General features: G+C 46.8%; 1 long non-coding RNA gene across 1 annotated transcript; it reads left to right on the top strand.

The window, feature by feature from the left end:
* The first annotated feature begins 1,119 nt into the window (after window positions 1-1,119).
* Window positions 1,120-8,920, top strand: LOC130544272 (uncharacterized). Its single transcript, XR_008960444.1, has 3 exons — window positions 1,120-1,271; window positions 1,858-1,940; window positions 4,412-8,920. It is a non-coding gene; the product is annotated as an uncharacterized LOC130544272 (long non-coding RNA).
* Window positions 8,921-11,297: the final 2,377 nt, after the last annotated feature.

The raw sequence follows: 11,297 nt of genomic DNA, 5'->3' as shown, positions 1-11,297 counted from the left end.
GGAAGCTCTCCGTGCATTTTTTATTATCTGCTTTGCGGTTTGGAATGTGCTTAGATAGGCCATGTTTCGTAAGTCATCCCTGTTTTACTTCTGCTGGTAAACGTGCTATACAGAATCCCTCTCCTTGTACCCTTTCCACAACTATTTTGCATGATCAAAGCTGTTAGTGTCATGTCGCAAAACACACTGTGACACACACTTTCTGAAGGGGGGATGTTAGCGATTATCTGCATGACCGGTGCCCCACAAGCCCTTCGGTTGGGCTTCTAGGAGCAGGTCGTTTGGTCCGAAGTCACAGTGAGAGCAGGTTTCTTCTCTCATCACACGTTCTCGAGTTTTCCATCGGAAAGCATATACAGTTTTGTGGCTTCTCTAACTTATGCTTCCCATCTTAATTTCCTATTGGACAAAATTACTCTGGAACTCAGTGTGCTGAAATGTCCGAGTGACTGTGTTTTAAGATAAGCACAGCTGCTGAGTTATAGAAGGGTTATTGGTATCACGTTCCTTTTGGAAAACACTTTTCCAATTCCCCTGTCAGATCACAGGCCCCTAATTCCTCAAGTGTGTTTGTGGCCATGGACAGAAACTGCAGAGAGCAGAAGACCCTTGTGTCAGGAAGTGAGGCAGCGTGGGGACAGTCAGGGGCTTGCAGGCAAAGGATTCACCTCGAGTGGCTCGGATTCCTGAGAAGAAAGGGCAGTTTCATCACATTCTCTCTCTTGTTAACAAACCAAAATATTCTGTGTGGTTGAGGAGGAAAGATGAAGTGTTGTCCAGGATCCCGATGCCTCCGTGTCTGGAGTGTCCTGCCTTCACTAGTTTGCCATGCTCCTTTTTCATCTTTGAAGATGCTACTTCTTGCTAGTGACCATTGGCAGACATGGTTAGTGATGTTTGGTCACAGTAGGTTATTCCTGTAATATCCATTCCCCTCTCCCCCCTTGTTATAGTTGGCAGCAGTGGGGAGGGGTCAAGTGCTCTAGCACGGATGCGGCTCTGCTGGAACGTGGTATTGGAGAAGGAGGCAGATGCTGAGAGCTCTTTCTTTGGGTTTCATCTCTTGGTGTTACAACTTCTGTCTGTCTCACCAAACTATTTTCCTGTCTGTCTGCAGGTGGGTCCAGATGTGAGAAGGTTTCCTTGGCCAACCTGCATGTCCTCCCATACGGGCCAAACATTACCAGGCTTCATTGGCTCTGTGCCACCTCAGCCTCCTCCACCTTGGTCGACATGCGGGCCTCGCTCGCCCTTCGTTCCTCCACCATGTGGTAAGATGATCTGGATTGCATGATGTGAGTTGTAGCGCGTATTCATCATGTGACTACTTGTGTCGTTGGAGAAGATATAGAGGAGGTGCCACGAGGCTTTGCAATGCAAGGATCAGCCTGAGTGAGGACACAGGAACATTCCTCAACTTTCTGTGGACATCCATTTCGTGGACTGTCTTGTTTCTCCATATAGAACTGGGCAGCAGGGGTCTGCCATTGAGAAGTGTGACAATGTGCAATAGACAGACATAAAAGCATTGCCCAGGTGCACTGCACAGACATGATGTTTTGGGCTCTTGGCTTAATGGAGCACAGTCTTCACATCACTTACACGTGTGGGGGCCGCAGTTGTCTAGCGTTATTGATTAGTTATGAAATCATCTCTATTGTGCAGAGTTGTCATATCGTCAAGGGTGAGGGAGTGGTCTCTCCTTTGTCCACAGTGGTCAGTGGAGACCTTTGAGAAACGCTCTGCATGTGGATGGACCTGAGAGTGGGAGAGTAAAACAGCCTGGGGCAGGTGTAGAAGCTTGGCTTGAATCTTGCGTGGTCAACACCCGTCTTAATCCACCTCTGTCTCTTCTAGGGCCTTGGTCCCATTCAGAAGCCTGTGGCGCTCAAGGGGACAACAGTGGCACCGCTCCCAAGGAGGTCCCAGAGATGGACAAGGTAAATACGGTGGCTGTTTCCCGTTGTAACTATTTCTGGAATCCTGTTCCTGTCTGGGCAGCACCGTGTGTGGCCTTATATCTGTTGGGTATATCTTGGGATCTGTGTGTGGTGCCGTTTATCTTTCAAATGCCATGTCTTTATGCCAGAGCCTACAGGCTTCTGTGTTTCCAGATCGTCACCTTAGGGATGTTTGGGTGGATCAAAGGCAGACTTGTGCTGAGGTCTTGACATTGCATGGGAAACCCGGCTGAGACACTGTAACATCCTGAAGTTCTCACGTCATACATGCTTTGTGCTTAACTATTTCCATACACTGAGCAGTGGGGCAGGTGCCATTGGTATGAAGGAAGTGTCTCTATTGCACAATGGTAGACATGTATTTCTTACTGTTGTGCATGTCCAGAGTCCACATTTGTTGTTCCTGGAGGGATGAAACACCTCTCACTTCATGTGCAGTGTGTTGAGTTTGAGCTGACATTTTATTAGTTACGTAAACCACTGAAGCAGGGCTGTGGTCCCTTGATTCATCATTATGGTTGGGGTCTGCCCCATCCTCTGCAACCTGTGGATACTTGGGGGAAGCCCTCTTGTCGGCTCAGGGAGGTGAGAATGAGAGACAGTGGCAGATGCTGGAGGCAGGTGTGGAGGTTTTGTGGGAATGTGGCTCAGTCACTTCCTATGGGCTCGTCCTCTTTCTTTTCTGTGGCGTGGGTCAGAGATAGACGCTGGTGCGTCCCCCATGAGGAATAGCGGTCCTGCGTGCAGGCGTCTCATGTCGTGGGGGAGTGAATGTTGCTGAGGACGTGATCACTTTCTCCAAGTTGCTCAGGAGATCCATTTGATGGACTTCATCTTTCACTCCTACTGAGGTGGTTGGCAGGTCCCTTTGCGGTGAAGGAGAGCCTCTCTTCTCCGAGAGCTCGGCACAGCAGGTGTGCGCACGGATGTTGTACAGAGACCATATCCTGCGCTCTGGAAGGAATGAGGTCTATTCTTAACGTTAGGAATTTAGGGTGTCTGAGAGAAGGGAGGGACACGTTCATTAAACCACACAGACGTTGTGTTCCTTATAAGGGAAGCACCAGCGATGTATCTGAAGGACAGGAGAGGGAGCCGTGGGTCACACAGAAACAGGAGACTGTGGATGAGAAGCAGGATGGAGGTGCTCAGGGGAGTGGATGGTCTCTCTCAGGTAGAGCGGAGGCCATTCCTGGCAGGCCAGCAGCTTAAGCAGTGAGTGTGAAGGCAGAGTGAGGTCCACACCGAGTTGCTGCGTGTGTCTGTCACACAGTGTGAATAATGCAGTTATTTGGGTGAAAATGTCATTGTTGGCATAAAGCTGTTCATTCATAATCTATAAAGGTTATTGTTTCCCTAAATTTTTGAAAGTTCTGAACTGTGTGAAAGAATGCCGTGGAGATGTGGGAAATTTAACTTGGTTCTTTGGGGATTCTTGTCTGCCTCAGTTTGTGTGCCCCCGTGTGAGAAAGTGAAGACAGGACTGAGATCAGAGAGCTGCTGCCTTGGCTTCAGCCTGAGTGAGGCTCTTAGTGGGGAATTCGGGGTTGACCAGGAGCCGCCCTAGCTCGAGCCCTGTCACCACCCTCTGCATCTGAGTCCCCTCCCTGCCTGTAGCTTTGCATCTCCCAGAACTTCTGCCACAGTATCCTGCGGATTTGCCTGTGTTGCTGATGTCTCAGCCCGAATGCCAGCTCTCCGTGGGGCCTACTCAGAACCTCAGCTTTGTTTTCTTTGAAACCGGGAGCATATTGGTTTCTGAGGTCATTAGAGGCACAGGAGTTGAAGTACATAAAGAATCTGCAGGGGCCCCTGGGTGGCTCAGGCGGTTAAACATTGGACTCTTGATTTCCGCTGAGGCTGTGATCTCAAGGTTCTGAGATTGAGTCCCAGGTCGGGTTTGACGCTGAGTGTGGAGACCCTTAGGGTTTCTCTCTCTCCCTCTCCTTTTCCGCCTTCCCTGTTCGCTCACAAGTTTACCCTTTCTCTGTCTTTGTTTTTTTTCTCTCTGTTTCAAAAAAAAAAAAAAAAGAATGTGCCAAATATCTGGGATTTTGGCCACTCACCCTACTCACTGTTTAAAAAAATAGCTCCATGCAGATGATCATCAAAAGGTGTTCATTTAAGACCTTGAAATTTCACTTGGAGTAGAACATCTCAGCCCAGATAGCAGCGATCCTCATTTCAACAACAAAGAAATGACCTCCTTTTTTTCTATTAAATTTCAGGTCCTAGCCAAGAAGGAAATAAAAGATACTTTTGAGAATGGGTACATTCAGACATTGATGTCTGAGATGTGAAGACAATTATTTTCTATTACATATAGACTCACAGAGGCAGCCACACACTCAGGTGTTCATCCAAGGCCTCAGATATACTATAGGAGGCAAATTGCATATGGCAGAACATAAGATCCCATTGAAATAATCCAAAATCTGTTTGACTTACAGGACAGTCAGTTTGAAGTTTGAAGATCTCCCTGAGCGGTAACAACCAGGCTATGCAGAGTATATATGTTGTAAAGGTGTCAGATGAGCCTAATGGTCTGAATGCCTTCCCTGCCCATCCTGTCCCCTGTGCTCTGTCTCTCCTCGTATCCCCCCAATAAACCTTTCACGGTTCTGTCTGTGTGTCAGCGTCTGCCTTCACGAGGACCTACAGTCATTCCCCTCCAAGAGCACAGTGTGAATCCTGTACACACAGAAACAAACTGGCAGCAGTGGTGGTGATGGAGGATAGTAGCAAGATTACCCTTTGTGGCATCTTTACTGCAAGGGGCCCAAGCAGTCCTTCTGGGCAGGTGGACACACCCTGTATTTAGATCTGTTGGTGGTTGTATTAACTCTGGTGATAGATACCCTTGAGTCATGGTGTCTGCTTGTTTTGGGGGTGTGTGGTGATCAGCAGGATAGGTGTCTGTCCCCAGGCAGTGGTCTGTTGTGATGGTGAGGAATGTATGAAGGGTCAGTAGTGGCCCCGGGAGACCGGTGAGGAGGCCCTGCATTAATCCAGGTTTTGTGCACTGGTTTCACCTCACCAGCTGCCTCGCAACAGCGGGTGGGCTCTGAGGGTCGCTGATGGTGGCAGTGTTCTTGGTAAGACCCCTGATGCCCCATAATCCTCCACAGTTTCCATGTTGAGGGATGGGCAGGGAAGAGGCCAGTGACAGGAGACCCATTCCTCTCTCACCACGCAGGAGTTGGGTGTATGTGTCTGTTGCTTCTTAGGTCCTTTACTCCAGTCCATTCTGCACCAGAGCTCCTGGATCGTGCAAAGCCCTCCTTCTCTCCAGGTTGTGGAAGCAGACATCCTCCAGCAGCCTTGGGGTCATGGCTGGGCCAAGGTGTCAAGGTCTGTCTGTCCACATTCTGCCCTGGAGAGGCGGGTAACTGCCCTGCTACAGCCAAGGTCAGCCTGAGCAGCCTTTGTAAATGGGATTGTCATGCCCTGTGCGCAGGGCCAGGGCCGAATGATGGCAGGAGAGAGGGGGAGACAGGAGAGGTGGTCCTCTGTGGTGGTCCTGGACAGGGCTGCACAGAGCAGAAGGCCTGAGGGCCTGGGGAGAGATAGAGAAAGAGACTGTCAGGGAGAGGGACACTGAGTGGGTGGTGGGGGGATTGGGCAAATCCTGGAAAGTGAGAGGAACCAAGAGAGGGAGAGGGGGTAGAGAAAAGCAGAGACAAAGAGGAGTTGGAAGGATGAAAAGCAGTTGCTGGTCTAGGTGTGTGGAGGTGGACCATGGACCAGGGGGGAGGAGGTCTAGGTAGCTACTCTGAGCGTTGGGACTGGAGAAGGCGGGAATCCAGGGCGTCAGATTTCCCTGAGCCCAAACCTCCGACCTCTCTGGGGCAGAGCTGTGCAGAGGACGTTTCCCTTGGGAAGATGGGGACCCCTCCTTTTGCATTGTGGGGCCGAACCCTAGGATCTATCATGGAGAGAGATGGCTTGGGTGGAACAGAGCACCCTCTGTCCCTCCATCTGAGGGGTCATGACTTTGAGCATTGCAGGGATTCCCAGGGAGGCCAGCAGAGGGCGCGCGCGCACCTCCAACAGGAAGGGGGCGGTTTCTCTGCGTGCGCAGCCACGGCCAGCAGAGGGCGCGCCGTGGCCTTTTCTGACCCAAGGCGCCTCAGAGCAGGAAGGGCTCTGGAAGGCCCCCAAGGATCCGGCCCCTCTCTGGCTGCAGGGAATAGAGCGCCAAAGCTGCCATTTCAGTAGGTTCGGCCCCCACCCTGGGAAGACCCTGGGGCCTTTGCAGCAACTTGTCGCCTCCCGAGGTAGAGGAAGAAGCTGCCTTGTTGGCTGAGTGCTGAGGGGGCAGCTCTGGGCGGCTTCCCAGGACATGCTGGTAAGTGAGTAGCACAGTCGCTTGCATTTTGAGGGCTGTTCCCCTGGTTCAGTCCTCATTTTCCCTGCGGGTATTTGAACAGACCTGTTTTACTCAGGGATCCGTGGCTTGAGGGGTCCTGCGACACCACATCAGAGATGCTGTGGTTGGCTTGTTACAGATGCAGGCTTGTTTCTGGGGAGAAATCCTGAGCCAAATTCAGAGGAACGGGAGCCGCTTTCAGTTGGGACTTGAATGCACTAACTGCTGACTCTCAGGACTTCCTAAAAGAATGAGCTGGGGTCCCACTTCCCTAATTCTGCTGGAACCTGAGACCCAGGTAGAAACACAAACTGCCCTCCATTTTGTAACCTTAAAGGTAGAAACTCTGAGGGATTTATCAGCCGAAGTTGGTTTTGTTTGGGAAGGAAGAAGAATAGAATGTAGGACAAAGAAGCAGTGACTAACCCTTAGGCACATTGGGGAGCATCAGAGAGGCTCACTGTTTTCAGGCGAAAAGGGGGCAGTTTAGAAGGCTGTTAGGAACCAAAAGTCCATTGGAGGCATCTGGTAGTTCAAATCATTGTGGCTTCTCATGGTTGAGTCCTGTTGGGAGGTGGGGGCTGGGGGGAGGGGATGGAGAGATGAGAATAGAGTTCCTGTAGCTGGAATAGTGGAGTATTCACGTGCGAGGTCAAGTCCATGTCTTCCTGTTGGGTCCCCAGTTTATTCAGAGTGATAGTGTGTCCGAGCTCCCCCTGCCAAAACCTCCTGACTGTTTTGTGGCATTTCCCGTTACGACTTTTCACATTTCCCCGTTCTGATCAAGATTTGCCTTGAGGAGCAAAATAAGTCCGTCAAAGACAGATACTATATGATTTTAGTCATTTGTGGAATTTATGAAATAAAACAAATGAGCAGCGAGAAGAAAAAAGAGGCAAACCAAGAAAACAGCCTTTTTACTATAGAGAACAACCTGTTGGTAATCAGAGGGGAGATGTTTGGGGGGATGGGTTCAATAGGTGATAGGGATTAAGTCATGCATTTGTGATGAGCACCAGGTGTTGCCTACAAGTGTTGAATCACTAGATTGCACACCTGAAATGAATATAACTGTGAGGTAATTGTAATTTAAAAAACTTTAAAAAAGTTTCCATGGAAGAATTTTTTTTAAAGATTTTATTTGTGCGTGTGTGTATGAGAGAGAGAGAGAGAGAGAGAATCAGGCAGAGGGAGAAACAGGCTCCCCGCTGGGCAAGGAGCCCAGTGTGGGACTCAGTCCTAGGATACTGGGATCATGACTCACTGGATCATGAGCCAAAGGCAGATGCTTAACCGACTGAGCCACCCAGGTGTCCCTGGAAGAATTTCTGATCAGCAGTCAAGTTCTTTGTATTTAGTGGTTTTGTGTTTCAGTGCCAGCAAGGTCTTTTTCTGGTGGCGTGTCTCATGTTGGAGGAAATGTGCATCACAGTTGTAAACTACTCAAGTGACACTTGAAGAACTGGGAAGGTTAGAAGGGAGAAACTCTCATGTACTTCCTGTGTGAAGTCTGTATCTGCTCGAGATTGAGACCAGTGAGCCAGCATCACCTCACTGGGGACACTGTTTCTACAAAGGATTGACAGACAGCAAGTACAGAATCAAAAGCAAGATGACAATTCCAAACCATGTGTTGGTTCTAACCCAGGACCCTAGGTTTGAAAGGAGCCAACTGAAAATATTTATTGGCAGTTGTTTACCTGAAGGAAGACAGGTTTCTCCCTATGAAGGCAAACCCGGAGTCACGTGTGCCTCCTGGAAGTGTCTTCCTCAAGTGTCTGGGAGCAAAATAGTGAAATACTGCGAGAATGCACTAAATGAAATCACTGAGTACATCTGGGAATACAGATACACTGGGGAACATGAAGCATTAGAGAACTTGTTGCAAGAATAGGAATACTTCCGGGACATTTCAAAACAGTATTGTTATCTCAAAAGAGCTGTTTAAAACTCCATGTGTTATCAGTAATGGTCTGTTATGTTATAAATTCAGAAACCATGCATTTGGATTAGAATCCGGATGTTCAAACTATGTAATTATATAAGTATAGCACCATTTATTTATTCTGCTTTTGGTGAATAATTGTTTCCAGTTTTTTGTTATTCTGAACAATGCTGCAATGGACATTCTCACACGTTTCCTGGTGTGTAGGTTCAAGATTTTCAATAGGGCATATACATTTTCTAGTATTGGAATTTCTGGTTTGTAAGAATGAACGTGTAGAGTTTTGCAAGATAATGCAGAGTATCTTTCAAAATAGTTGTACCAATTGTACTTGTCCCAGTACTGCATAGAATTCCTATCTTCACCAATAACTGGTCTTGCCAGGCTTAATTTTTTGCCAACCTGATGAATGTAAAAGGGTTACTCTTTGTGGCCTTAAGGTGAATTTTTATGATTATTATTGAGGTTGAACATTTTTCATGTTTTTATTCACCACTAGGATTTTTTTCTTCCATAAAATTCTAGTTTTGCCATTGGGCTATTTGCTTTTCTCTTTTTGTTATGTAGGAATTAGCTTTTCAAATATTCTGGATATTGATCTGTGGTTGGTTGTGCGTGTTATGAATAAAACATTCTTTGTTATCAGTTTTTGAATTCAGATAGCTGAGTTAAAATAATGAAGACTACCTAGATTTCAGAATCTGTTTGGTTCCTGATTTTCATATAAAAGTTAGCTGGAGTTTGAATGATAAAGTATAATTCAAAGATTTCATTCAAATATTCTTGTTTCCTGGGACGCCTGTATCTTTTTCTGGTTTCTAATTTAATTTTTCTCTAAGGTATCTTTTTGTTAGCAAAAGTTCTTTTCCTTTTTTTTTTAAGATTTTATTTATTTATTTGACAGAGAAAGAGAGAGCCCGTGAGAGAGGGAACACAAGCAGACGGAGTGGGAGAGGAAGAGGCAGGCTCCCAGCAGAGCAGGGAGCCTGATGCAGGGCTGGATGTGGGGCTGCATCCCAGGACTCTGGGATCACACCCTGAGCTGAAGGCAGACGCTCAACGACTGAGACACCCAGGCATCCCAGCAAAAATTCTTAATTTTAACATTGTCATGCTTACCAATTTTCTTTCTGAAGAATGCTTTTTTGCCTTGGTGAAGAAGTATTTTCTTATCCTGGGATCATAAAGATATCTTTCTATATATTCTTCTGCAAGTTTAACTAACCAGTTTTATCTTTCATTTTGAAGTCGGTAAATCCATTGGAAATTAGATTTTGTGTATGGCAGGAGATAGAGATCTACCATGTGGATGACCAGTTGTCCTGACATCATGTATTTCATACACCATTCCCCAGTGATCTGTAGTGCCCCCTGTGTCATGGATGAAGTTCTCATACATTTGTGATTCTGGTCTGGGTGCACTAGTGGTAGTCATTAGTCTCCCAGCATGAATAACACCCTATCCTAAATCTTATAGCTTCATAATAATTCTTGATATCTGGTGGGGCAGTTCTCCTTTCCTTATTCCTTTTTTTCCCCCCTAAAGATTTTATTTACTTATTTTTGTGCACATGGGAGGGGGTGCAGAGGGAGAAGCAGACTCCCGCCGAGCAGGGAACCCGATGTGGGACTGGATCCCAGGACCTGGGATCATGACCCGAGCCGAAGGCAGATGCTTAACCGAATGAGGCCACCCAGGCGCCCTCCCCTTTCCTTTTTCTTCAGAAGCATCTTGGCTGTCTATGGGTCTTTGCTCTTCCGTATCAAGTTTAGAATTAGCCTGTCATATTTCTTGCAAACTCATATTGGGATATTAATTGCTGCTGCATAAAATATACAAGGCAATTGGAAAAGTATTGACATTTTTTTATGATTTTGAATTTCTCTGTCTATAAACACGGCATGGTTTTTTTTTTTTCATTTGTCTTTAATGTTAATAAATTAAAAATTCTGTTTCTTTAAAGAAACCAAACAAAAACAAAACAAAAACAAACAAAAGGAATCAGGGTGCAGTTAATAGTTTAGGTAAAAGAAAGACTTTTGAATTCTGAAACTTCTAAAACTCTAGAAATGCTCACAAGATAAAAATGAGGCTATTTCTGGAAAGGTCATACTCCAAAGAGGTTTCCTCCTTTTGCAAGAGACTGGGAAATGCAGAAAAAGGCATGTTCTTTGCACAAAAGAGGTAGGAGGAGCAACAGTGAGAAAAGGAATGCAGGCCTGGTCCGGACATGTGGGGGAAAGCTGTCTCCCCAGATGTTTTCTCTTTCAATTTGGGAAGTGTTTATGTTCTCGTGACCAGATGGTGTCCAGGTCCAGTCAGGGTCTGGTGCCTTCTTTAAATGTGTCCCGTGGACCCAAGAGCCCATTCCCTGGGATTTGGCAGCACAAGGTTTGGTTAGCAGTATCCGATAAGGTCCTCTCAAGGGAGGTTGAAGAGAATCTCTGTGGAAGTGTCTTTCCCAAGAGAAAGAATCCCCAGCTTGCAGGGTGTGATGGTCAAGATAATTATCCCCTGGGAGTGGACACTGAAAAGATTGCTCTGCTACAACAATGTTCATTTTGATAGAAGCAACTAGATCTTTGCATTATTGAAATATATCCCCTTTTCTCAACTCCAGGTCAAAAGGGGGCAGAGGTCAAATGCATGGATATCCAGTGACTATCTCCAAGGTTGGGAGTCAGAGCTCCAAAGGGGATGGCCTTGAGATTTAGAAGAAGTATTGGCAATGCCTTTGGCCCAGGTCATTGGAAAGTCTCTGCAGATTTTGCCAATTGGGTCCCCAGTGTTGCCATTATGGTGTTGGACCAGTTGTGAGGTTAGGGGATAGTAATGTACAATGAAAGTATTGTAAAACCGGCCAAAGATCACAAACTCAGTGAAATGCCTGCACGGTAGAATGGGTTTTCTGGTCATTGTGGTGTTCAAGAGAGCTTTTCCCGGAGAGAGAATTTTTTCTAACAGGATTTTAGCCACAGAAGAGTCATTGGCCTTTCTACAAGGGAAAGCTTTGGTCCAGTG

The sequence above is a fragment of the Ursus arctos genome, unplaced genomic scaffold (assembly GCF_023065955.2).
Source record: "Ursus arctos isolate Adak ecotype North America unplaced genomic scaffold, UrsArc2.0 scaffold_2, whole genome shotgun sequence".
NCBI classification, from domain to species: domain Eukaryota; kingdom Metazoa; phylum Chordata; class Mammalia; order Carnivora; family Ursidae; genus Ursus; species Ursus arctos.
The sequence above is the reverse complement of the archived record's forward strand: the minus strand, read 5'-3'. Positions and strand labels throughout refer to the sequence as shown.